The sequence below is a fragment of the Melozone crissalis genome, unplaced genomic scaffold (genome assembly GCF_028551555.1).
Source record: "Melozone crissalis strain CALT ecotype California unplaced genomic scaffold, PUWL_Pcris_2 ptg000027l_1, whole genome shotgun sequence".
NCBI lineage: Eukaryota > Metazoa > Chordata > Aves > Passeriformes > Passerellidae > Melozone > Melozone crissalis.
In genome coordinates this window covers 35,110,238-35,121,645 of record NW_026535805.1, presented here as the reverse complement: position 1 = coordinate 35,121,645, position 11,408 = coordinate 35,110,238, and the positions used below count along the sequence as shown (strand labels likewise).

Genomic DNA, 11,408 nt, shown 5'->3' with positions numbered 1-11,408 from the left:
CGCCACTGCCGCCGCTGCGCTCCCCGGCCCGGCGCTGGGGGAGCGGGCGGCGCCCGCGGAGCCGGGCCATGAGGTGAGCGGGACCGGCGCGCGGGGCCGGGCCGGGGCGCTCCGCCGTCCCGCAGCCGGGCCGGGGCGCTCGGGGGAGCGGGGGCCCGCTCCGGGCGGGGCGCTGGGGGGCGGGCGCCGAGCTCCGCGGCTGTCGGACCGGGCCCGCCGCCGCAGGAAAACTGTGCCACAATGTGTCCGCCTGCAGGAGGAGAGTTTCGTCTTTACTTATTTGTTTTCCACTTGCCCCCCTCGACTTTCCTCACGCCCCGGGCGTCGTGCAGGCTCTCCCGCTTGTCCGCCCGCAGCGCCGCGCACCGGAGCCCCGGGATGGGCGTCCGCTCCGGCCCCTGTTGCCTCTGGGCACAGAAAGGCCGCAGGACCGCGAATTTGGAGGAGGAGGGGACATCTCCTCATCTCTCCTTGGTGCCTCTCTGCACCCCGCAGCCCTCACGGCGCTTTCAGGGCAGGGCGCGGGGCGGCGGGCGGTGCGGTGACCGCGGGCGGCGGTGGCACCCCCGTGACGGGAGACACGGGTCGTGGTTCGGGAGGGAGGTTTGTTCCTGCGTGGAAAAACAACTGCGGCTCCAAAGGTGCGCCCGCCGCTCGCACACGGGTCTCGACGGCTGCATCAAACCCCCGCCGACAGAAGCCGCCGCAGCAGGGTTTACACAGTTCTCCATCTCTCTTCAGGAGGCTGACAGCTTGCCGAGGTCAAGCCTTGAGCTGTCATTGACTCCTGCGGGACACACAACTTTGTAAAAATTTTTCAAAATTTTTTTATTGTGTGGAAGAGGGATTTACTATATTTACTACTTTCTACTACATAGGATTTGTTTTTTTCTTAAAGCACTTAACTTGGTTAAAATTTAACTTTCAGTTATTTATTTTTTTCTCTATTAGAAGTTTCTGTCCCTTAGTCAAATGACAATTCATTTCTGAGAAAGGGGAATATTGGACAGCCAAACTTTTCTCTGGGGGCTGGTGCTTCCCATCTGACTTTAACACAACAAGTATGTCACACCTTGCAATGCATGGCCAGTAAGGCATACTGTTTTTGTAGAAGGTATTTAAAGTAGCTGATGAAGAGCAAAAGTACTAGCTGCCTTTAAAATGTGAGTTAAAACACAATCTTCCCACCTCAGCTGATATTTTTAATTTATAAAGCATTATATAGGACAGAATCCAAACCATGTTTTTGCGTATATGATATATCTACATGCATGTTTGTGGCCACTTTGTCTAACATGATGAGGATCTTCATGAATAAATAGAAATGACATATACGTCCTATTTCCAGGAATCAGTAGGAGGGGATGTGCCTGGCATTATTACCAGGAGATTAGCAATCCTGCTCTGACAGAACAGGGAAGAGGTTTCCAATCTGAACACTCAGATTGGATTGCATTGCAGTCGCAAAATTAATGTCAGCAGGTATAACCTGATTCTTCTTGGTTGTCCCAAAGCTTAGCAGAAAATCTGGCTCTTGAAGTCTGAGATACCTAATTGCATGCAGCAGCACAAGGTGTCAAGCGGTCCTGTCCCTTCTTGGCACTTTGCAGGAGTGTCCCTTTTTTATTGTGAGGTCTTCAGTATGCCATTGACCCTGCAACATCTCTCTGTGCTCTGACCCTTCATTGGGGAGAAATAAAGATGCTGTCATTGGGAATTTCCCTTCCCTGGTCTTCCTGTCCCTGTTGTTGTTTGGAGAAGCAGCTCAAGGAGCACTGCTCCGCCTCTGTGCGTGGGGAGTGGTCACACAGCACAGCACAAAATGGGGCTGTAGGGAGCAGGTGGCTCTGGGTGCAACACAGGGACTTGTGCTCAACAGAGGTACAGGTACAGTCACAGGATTGGTGTGCTTTTATTCCTCGATATTGTGTGTGCTTGCTGCCCTGGTGCCACTGTATCTGCGGTATAGTTTCCACCGTTAGTGTGTTACTTGCCCTGAATTATAAGTCAAAGCAGTCAAAATCTCATTTGCAAACCTAATGGGAGCTGAAATAGATCCTGGAGTACTATCTGAAACAGATCCTGGGGTACTATAACTGTGTAATGGGCTGACTGCCACTGCTTTTTGAATTGCTCAGTGCTCTGACATGCAAATAGGAGCTGGTTGTTCTGATCATGCAGATGCTGAAAATTGATAATAGGATTATTTGTGTAAGAAGCAGAAGATGGGATGAGCAGAAATAAAAGAGGAATAAGATTAGAAGGACTGTACCAGTCCCTCTGGACCTGTGTATCAGAGTGGGAACAGTAGTGGGAGGTTTGGAGAGTTTGGTACAAAAAATCACATAAATACAAGAAAGTAATTATTTATTTCCTAAAGGGGGCATTAAATAATGTAGTTTATTCTCTAAGTTTAACCAGGGCAGGTCACAAATTGATGCTGTCTAACTAAAGTCAATAACTTCTATTTCCTTTAATTTCTATAATTTTCTCTACATCAAGAACCTCCTGTTGTGAAGTTCTGTGAGCACTTGCATGTCCTCTTTCAGTGCTCAGTGGAAAGGAAGCATCATAAAATAATTCCCCTCCTCTTGAATGAGACACATTTAATCTACCCTGTATTGCAAGGGCTGGGACCTGATCTGCTGTCCCTCCCTCAAATTCCTAATCTCTTGAGTGATGATTAAACCCCAAAAAACATTGAATCTCACCCTGCCCAAAAGTGAATACACGCACTATACTTAAGGCAGTCATTGTAAGTTTGATGTGTTTGAGCACTTGACTTTACGCCTAACTTTATGAATCTAAATCATCCTCTTCAGTAAGAGCAACCTGGCCCACAAGATGTTTTCAAAGCTAGAGTATTGCCAGCTAGTTCCCTACTGGCCCCTCTGAACTTTTATTTTAAGATGTTCCTGCTTTCACAGATAAGCATGAGGCCAACAAGACACCAAGGGATCAGCAGTCACACACTTCTACTTCAGCCTGTGCCACCGTGCAGGCAGCTGCATCTTTTAATTGTCACTAAACTCAAAAGAATCTGTTTGTTCTTTTCTTGTGTTGTGTGGAAAGAAGTAGGAAATCTCTTTGAATGATGCCAAGGATACTGCTATTTTGTGATAACTAGCAGGAAATAACAAGAGTTAGGACAGAAAGAAGGTCAGTTGACTTGAATTCTGTATGGGAAAATCTTGAAAGTTGATCATAAAATTTAATTGCACACATATCCTGGAGATAGTCAAATAAATATTTTGCTTCTAATTTTGCTTTTTTTGCTGATTTATCTCTATGTTTCAATGCATTCTTCTGTATATGGGCTATTTGCAGTTTGCTGTGAGAGAGTGTTTTGGGTTCCAGATGTCTCTGACATGACAATCCAGAAGGAAGAGCTATTTCCAATGGACTTTACTGTCTCCATGTTTCCCACATTTCTTCTTTTTCTGCTTGTACTGATTGATCTTTTGTAAAATGGCATGAGTTTCAGTGCTAAATAAGGATCAAGGATGCCTTTGTGAACTAGTTCTGTCTTGGAGGACAGAGTAGATCTGCTTTTATCTTTCTGTGTCTTGCACTTAGAGCACTATTTTAGAAGCTGTTTCACAAACAACTTGGGATAGAAAAATATCAGCTTAGGAAAGCGCTTAGGAAAATATTAGTGTAGCAGTATTTAACCTGTGCTAACATGCACAACACCAAGGAAATGTAGTGCATTGAGCAATATTAAATTTTGTTCTTCCACTCACTCTCTTGTATCCAGGTTTCTGTTGCTATTAATGGTGTTGAAGGACTCTTGAGGAGAAGCAAGGATGTCTTCTGCATGAGTGACACTTGTCTTTCAGAGAGAGCCACAACAGCAACAGTCCCATGTGGTTTTTTTTTTGGTCATAAACTGTCACTGCAATTTTGTTGGTGTACTTTAGCTGGAGTGTTATTTCAATCACTGCAGCTGTAAAATGTGATGGGCAGCTTTGGTTTGTCCTGTCCTGCAGAAATAAGTAACTTTAGATTCAGAATGGCTTTTTTAACGATTACAATAAAAGCGCTGTAAAATTGAGCAACAAACAAGTTGTTTATATGGCATTACAATTCTATTTCACCAGTGCCTTGACAGGTTGATGCCCAAAGAAGACACCAAGTGTCTAATCATTAGCGGTGGAAGGACTGGTGAAGCACATATCAAAGACATAACTGAAGTAGTTCAATGCTTATTTTGTCCCCGAAGAGAGAAATTACTTCTTTTCCAGGTGGAATTATCTCTAGAGTCATTGTTACAGATATGGCATGCAGAGAACCAAGAGGAGTTTGAAAGGAAGTAGAGATGCTGAACAAAGATCTGAAAAGAGGGACTAAGCAAAAGGCAGAAGGAAGATGGTAAAATGCTGGAAAGTATTAGCTAAGAAAAAGAAGTTACTAAAAGCATAACTGATGTTTGATTGGCATGACAACAGAGAAGCTGGTAGATAAAAGTACAAAACCCTCAGAGATATGTTTTGTAATCACAAGTTCTATTTCAATTCAATTTTCATTTAGTCTTAGCAACCAGCTTAACTTTCTGTCCAGAGAGGCAACCTTTGTAATGCTCCAGAAATATTCCATAGAGTTCTAGGATGCTTTCTGACTTCTGTTTTTAAATTTTTTGTGTGCTGAGAGACAAAAAAAGACATTAAACCCTTTTAAAGTGATTAAGACAAACAAAGAAGATGTAACAGAATCTTTTTCTGCTTCAACTGCACTTAGGTATCTCAGCAATCACCCATATTAATTAGGCAAGTGATTGAATATCTCTCACAGTAAGAAAGAGCAGCAGATTATTTACCTGCTGAAACACTATTTTTTTGTATTATCAGGGCTCATCCAAGAACAGACCAGAGCTGCTGGTCAGAATGAGTCCAAAAGCGCTATGACAAAACCACTCCTCCCTCTTTCAGTGGAAGAGAAATTTGAAAACTAGCTCATGAGGTATCCTGAGTAGATGCATCATTTGCTTCCTGTAAACCTGGCAGCCAGACAGCCCTTCCTCATCCCAGTGGTGCCAGGCACTGGAAAGAGATCACTCAGTGTTGGTCCTCAGTGATGGATGCCAATGAAAGTAAGAAGAAATGTGTCAGGTGAGGATTTCCACAGTTAGGCTGTTAGACCCCAGATGAAGGTGAATTAAATTTCTCTTGTCCAGAGAAGGGCAACAAAGCTGGTGAAGGGTCTGGAGCACAAGTCTTACGAGGAGCAGTTGAGGGAGCTGGGGTTGTTTAGACTGGAGAAAAGGAGGCTCAAGGGAGACTCTCCACAGCTGCTATAGCCCACTGGGGGTTGGTCTCTTCTCCCAGGCAACCAGCAACAACGAGGACATTGTCTCAAGCTGGCCCATGAGAGTTTTAGGTTGGACATTTGGAAGGAATTCTTCACAGAAAAGGTGATTAGACATTGGTATGGGCTGCCAAGGGAGGTGGTGGAGTCACTGTGCCTGGAGGTGTTTAATAAAAAGCTGAATGTGGCACTTAGTGCCATGGTCTAGTGGACATGGTGGTGTTTGGTCATGTTGCACTCAATGATCAGAGCTCTTTTCTCACCTAGTTGATTCTGTGATTCTGTAACCAACAATTTCAACAAAATGTAGCACAGCCTGGAGCACCAATTCATCACAAGCCAGTGAAACTGATACAAGTCTGCAAAATGTTTTGGTTTCAGTTAACTCAGGGTATTCAGGCAAAAATAAGTTTACTGGAAATATTTTGACTTGTTCATGACTCACTTGTTTTTACAAATCTAACACTCCTTTCCTCACAAATCAAGTAAATATGCAGGCAAAGCAAACACATTTACTATAATATCTGTGATACCAAAATTCTGTAGTTCTGAAAGGTATTCTCAGCTTGCCCTTATTCGAAACCATTTGAGGGGGTCAGGGAGGTTCATGTGGTGACACTCACTATGTCCTGGCTTGGAAACATGTTGCTTTGGATTTCTAGTTTTGCTTAGAACAAAACTAAGGCGAGCCATTTTGTGTCTCTTGGGGGTTGCAGATGGATTGTAGTGATATTCTTGTCACTGGTTGTGCCCAGCAAGGCTTCTGGACCTTGTTACTTCTCACATAGCAGCTGCCAGGGACAAGAATAATTTTCACACTTGGAAATCATCTTTACTTGCCTTGTGCACATTTACATGCTGCTCTTCTCTCTCAAATACTCTTAGTGTAATTGATAGAAGGAATTGTCTCCCTTTTTAATCATTGCATTTGCAGATTTTTCACTGAGTCTGTGGAGAGCTCTGGCTAATAAAATGCATCCTAATTTTTAAGCATTTGTTGAATGAAAAAAGAAAGGCTGCCCTGGCCTAAACAGAGACTGACAAGATAGAAAACAAAGCAAGGATAAATGGGAGATTAAATTGCTTTCCACCCTTTGTCTTTCTCTAATAGAAAAGATAAGGCTTGAATTTTTTTTTTTCCTTTAAATTGTTCTTATTGTTTCAACAATTTGTCAGTGTTCATGCCTGAATCTCAGAACACTTCAAGTCTTTGCAGGCTTCTGGACCTATACAGCCAAATATTTACAGATTTGTAGACCTCTAACAAAAATAAAATACTGAAGTACAGAGTGTATTCTACGATGTTAGAGGTCATCAAAGTGACCTGATTGAGAAGGGGTTGTGGTCTCAGTCCTTTCAAAAATAAAATTACCAGATTTTTGCTAAATTTTTCATACCACTTTTCTCAACATCAAAAATCTCAGCATTATAAAATAAGTTTAAAATAAGATATTACAAAAATGAGTACAGACTTCCAAAACTAACAGAAAACAGAGAATATAAATAAGATTGTTTCAGATATTTTTTACCCAAATAAAAGAAAAAAAGCAGTTCAATAAATAGTTGAGACAATGTAGTGTCTTTTCTGATCTGTAAAAATATCAGCAGGATATATTACTTTGAAAATTTTTATTTGTCAAATTCACTAATGTTTTCAACTGTCTAAGTCTCTGAATTATCTTTGTGGTCAGTGATTTGCACTGATAACTTTATAAATTTATTAAGTAATCATCTAATTTAGAAAAACCCATAGTCATAATTATAATTTTTAATATTAAATTCTAGCCTGATAGCAAAAATGGTCGCACATCTACTGAGGTGTTATAGTTGCTATCATACTTTTAATAATATATTTGAGTCCCAGAATCTGAAATTGCATTAAATTTTAATTTGAATATCATGTGTTTTGACAAGGATATTCTTCCAAAGTTGAATCCACAAAGTTTATCAAACAACTTAAGACAGCATAATTATGGAGAGTGTGACCTGTGCCTAAGTTTGTCCCAGCAGAGCACTGACTCTTGAATCATATGGGTTCTCCCAATGTGAATACGGTTAGCAAGTCATTAGCAACCATTTATTAGAGATCTGTTTGCTTGTTATTGAGATTGTAGTAAATGTTGGAGATTAGAATGTCATGGTACAACAAGGAAAATGCACTTTGGTAGCTGTTGACAGAAAACATCCAAGTATTTGATAGTGGGCACTTTTAGATAACCCTAAGTTCTTCCACTTGCAGACCTCACATGCTGTATAAACATCTGACAGAGTATGTTCATGTAGGTTTTTGTAAATTACTAACCCAGCCTTCTGGTAACTTGGGGTGAGCATCTGAGTTGTTTCAAGTTACTTTTCATTAACTCACAGAACCATACTGAATGCATGTTTCAAAAGTCAGAGCTGGAGTAAGAGGTCATGCAACTCAGTGAAGGAATGAAGACAAGTGTCCTCTCAGTGAATTTTAATAAAAGATTGGAGATCACTTAGCTTGTTTTGTCTAAATTATTGTAACTTTTCTATGTCAAGATCACTTTTAAATGAAGAAATGGTGTTCTTTGCCTCTGTTGCTACAGCACATGGAGAAGTTAATCAGGTTCCAAGGCTGTCTCTGAAAAACTGGCATACAAACAAGTGACTGCAATAAAAATGCCAAACTGCTGAAATACAAGGTGTATTTTATATCAGCCTGCACTTGGCATTCATTAATCTGTGGTGCACCCTATTCCAAGCTCTTTATTTGGTACTGACAGGGGATTTAACAGTGACTTGTTTTTAATTTGTTTTTGTCATTCTGTGGAGGTAGTGTCTCTTCCTTTACTTTCAGTCTCCACATCATTGACCTTGTTATCCTGTTTTCATAATTCCTTTCACATTCTCTTTCACTGAAAAAAAGAACCTTGTGTGGAGAAGAGACAGTCTCCTTTAATTTATTCAAGTTTCAGTTTTGTTGGACAAAACAGTAGAACAACATTGCCCTGCAGGATGAAATTTTAAATGAGCATGAACACTGTGCATGTAATGCCACATTTTTTTGGCTTCTTGTTTGAGTAATGGGCAAGAAGTGGCACAGAATCCCAAACAGGTTTGTATACCATGCAATTCCAGGTCTGCAAGTCCAGACCTCAGAAGGGCAGGAGTCCAGTTATAACTCTGTGTGACCAGTTGTCAGTATGGGAGAACAAAATGTTCAATTAATCTTTAGTTGACAGTGGGGAGCAACATTTTATGTCTTTTTTATCTGAGAAAGAGGTAACTGGGCTGAGTATGAATTGTCTGCATTTATCTCTGCTTTTATTCAACAATAATCTGTGAGCCACAATTTGCAGATCTTTGGAATTATTAAATGGCTTGATAACCAAAGGAAAAATTAAGGAAACAGCCAAGTAATATTTAGGAACATGTGTAGCTTTCATTATTAAAGCATATACACACCATTTGGAGGATTTGGTTATTATTAGAGCAGTGCATTTTAGGCACTGCTATGAAAATATAACCCCTAAAACAAACATACTTTTTAAGAAAAGGCAATAAGATATCACTCTTCGAGTTACAGTTTAGTTCCAATAGAATCAGTCCCTGAAAATTAATGTGATGGCTAATTTCAGTAAATTAGTTCTAATAATTACCCCTTGCCTCTGTGCCATCTGAAGTGGCAGCTTGCATTTTCCATGCAGTATCCTGCTCCAGCCAGTCCACGTGTGAGAACAGGAGGGAAGGGATGTGGGTGGTTTGGCTGCCGAGTTTGCCACTGACAGGTCCAGCTGCTGTCCAAAGGAAATCTGAGCTTGCAGGTTGAAGCAAACAAATGGAGCAATGTGACAGGCAGCTGTTACCCAGTGTAAGTCTTGTAGTGTTAATTGAAACAAATCAGCTCCTGCTGTCTCTGCATCAAGTATTAAGTTCTCAGTGAAAACTTTGCCTATGCTTCAGAGTTATAAGGATGTACTCGTGTTATCATTGCCTACTTCTGGCAGCTCAAGCAAATCTCTGAAGTATAGAGCCTTTGGGAGTGGAGAGGAAAAAGAAAACATTTTTACTAGCCGAGCAGCTGTTAACAAACAGTGAGGCATATTGTGGAAGAGCATTACTTATGCTTTGCCACATAATTTAGGTATAGGGACATCCAGCTTTTATGAAGCAACTAAAGAGACTAAGCTGCTAAACCCCTTAGAATCACTGTAAAGATCACTTTGCATCTAAAATAACTGAAAAATACCAATATTCTTGACCCAAAATCTTTTTCAGATAAATCTTCCTCCCTTTCTGAATGAAGTCATTTCACAGCATTGAAATTTAAAACTACTGAAAGTGTACGAGAGTGAGCAAAACAGAGAAGTGAAATTTGACCAAATAATTTGTGAGTGTTTTTATAACATAGCAGCAACATTACACATTGCATCACCTTGTTGCAATAGTGCTTAGGTTGCATATGTTGTAGATAATGTGCAAGATTGTGAGCATTTTGAGGGTGGGAGGTTTTAGATTACCATAATCTAAGCAAGATGTGTGAGGTAAGGTGTTGGCTTCTAGATGATAAATCTGTTTTTATGATTTCCTGAAATTTACTGACATTGCCAAAGTACTGACTGAAAGCATATCCCCCGCTCTGGTCACGGGAGTGACTTTTGCACCATGTGGGAACTTGTCTGTTTGTCTGTCTCTGCTGTGGGTTTTGCTCACCACATTTGGAAAGTTTTCAGCTGTTAGTGTGTGTTATTTGTATCAAACTTATGAAAGAAGTGAGTGTTAAACCCCAGGTTTTTGTCAGACCTTTTTTGAAGCCACAGACTTGTTGACTCTTTGGGGACAGCTGCTTGAGGGTGATTGCAGGAAAGGGACAGAAAATCTCCCTGCTGACCAGTCTGTCCAGCAGAGGAGTGGCAGTGCCCTTCTTGAAGTAAGTGTTGGGATGCAGGCTTGAAGTGATGAAAAGTTTAGCCAAGGTATTGAGGGAGAACAGGAAAAAGTGCTTTTTCACGTGACTTTGTACAAGTGGGTTTGGTGTTTATTTTATGCTGGGGTTCAGTCCTGAGTTTCAGCCAGTAGACCAGAGTCCTCTCCAAAGGGCTCATTGAAATGGAAATGGTTTTGCCCTGCTGCTGTGGAATGCAAATTATTTTAGGAATGTTCCTGGGTCTTGAGGCTTTCTAAAGCTCACACTTACCAGATTTATTTTTTTAGCTCATTTTATCCAATTCTCATAGGAAAATAAGGATCCAGAAAGATGATTGGTGCCTTGGTCCTGACCCAGCAAAATATGAAGTGTAGGTTTGTCTTCATGTGTACAAATAGTTCCCTTCAAGTTAGTGGTGGGAAAACATGGGAAATGCAGAATTGCTTTGCTGGATCGCGGTCAAAATTCTGAGTGCTTTGCAAAGCCAAAAAACAAGAGCAGCCCTCAGTAAGGCAGGCTGGCATGAGATGCTGTTTGGTATCTTTTCCTAGGAGTTTGTCTCCCTTTTGTTACTGTCTCTTTAAAAAAAAAAATCTATATAATAGCTTTTCTTGTTATCAGGGCACTGGAGATGGGCAAAGACTTGTGTTTGATGTCTTGTCTGCCACAGATCTTCTGCTGACCAAAATAGACCAGTGTCAAGTGATACAGGCTTGGAAAATATGGTGAGAGACAGTGCCATATTTCAGAACAGGAAGAATTCACTTTGAAACATGGAGTGGGATTTGTTCATCTTTGTGTTTCTGGTATCAGGGCACAGGATATACGATGTATTTACATTTAATGAAAATTGGGGGTTTTTTTGCTTTAAACTGAAAACAGACTTGGATAGATGAGTTGCCTGTGTGTGGACCATGTTTGCTGATGCTACATGTTGAAGTGATCATAAGCTGGTTAGAGTATTGATTGGTTGGTGGAGGGAAGTAAGGCAGGATTTTTTTATGTATCCAGATTTAATGCTTGGTATAGCTTTGCAGAAATATTAGCCAAGGGATCCAAAAATTTTCAACAGGATGACTCTTGAAGTCACTGGGAACTGACAGGGCTCTTAGTTGCTTGCATACCACTGCATTTAATCTGTGGAGATGTGTATATAGTTATAAAGTTTCCTTCAGCAGCAGGACTAGTTTATGTACTTGTATAGTGTTTG

The 11,408-nt window shown here is 41.1% G+C and overlaps 1 protein-coding gene across 1 annotated transcript in view; it reads left to right on the top strand.

The window, feature by feature from the left end:
- The window catches only part of PLAGL1 (PLAG1 like zinc finger 1), a 44,729-nt gene continuing 33,321 nt past the window's right edge, over window positions 1-11,408 (top strand). The window contains exon 1 of the mRNA XM_054279989.1: window positions 1-73. The gene's annotated coding sequence lies outside the window, so the exon portion shown is untranslated. The remainder of the gene's footprint in view (window positions 74-11,408) is intronic.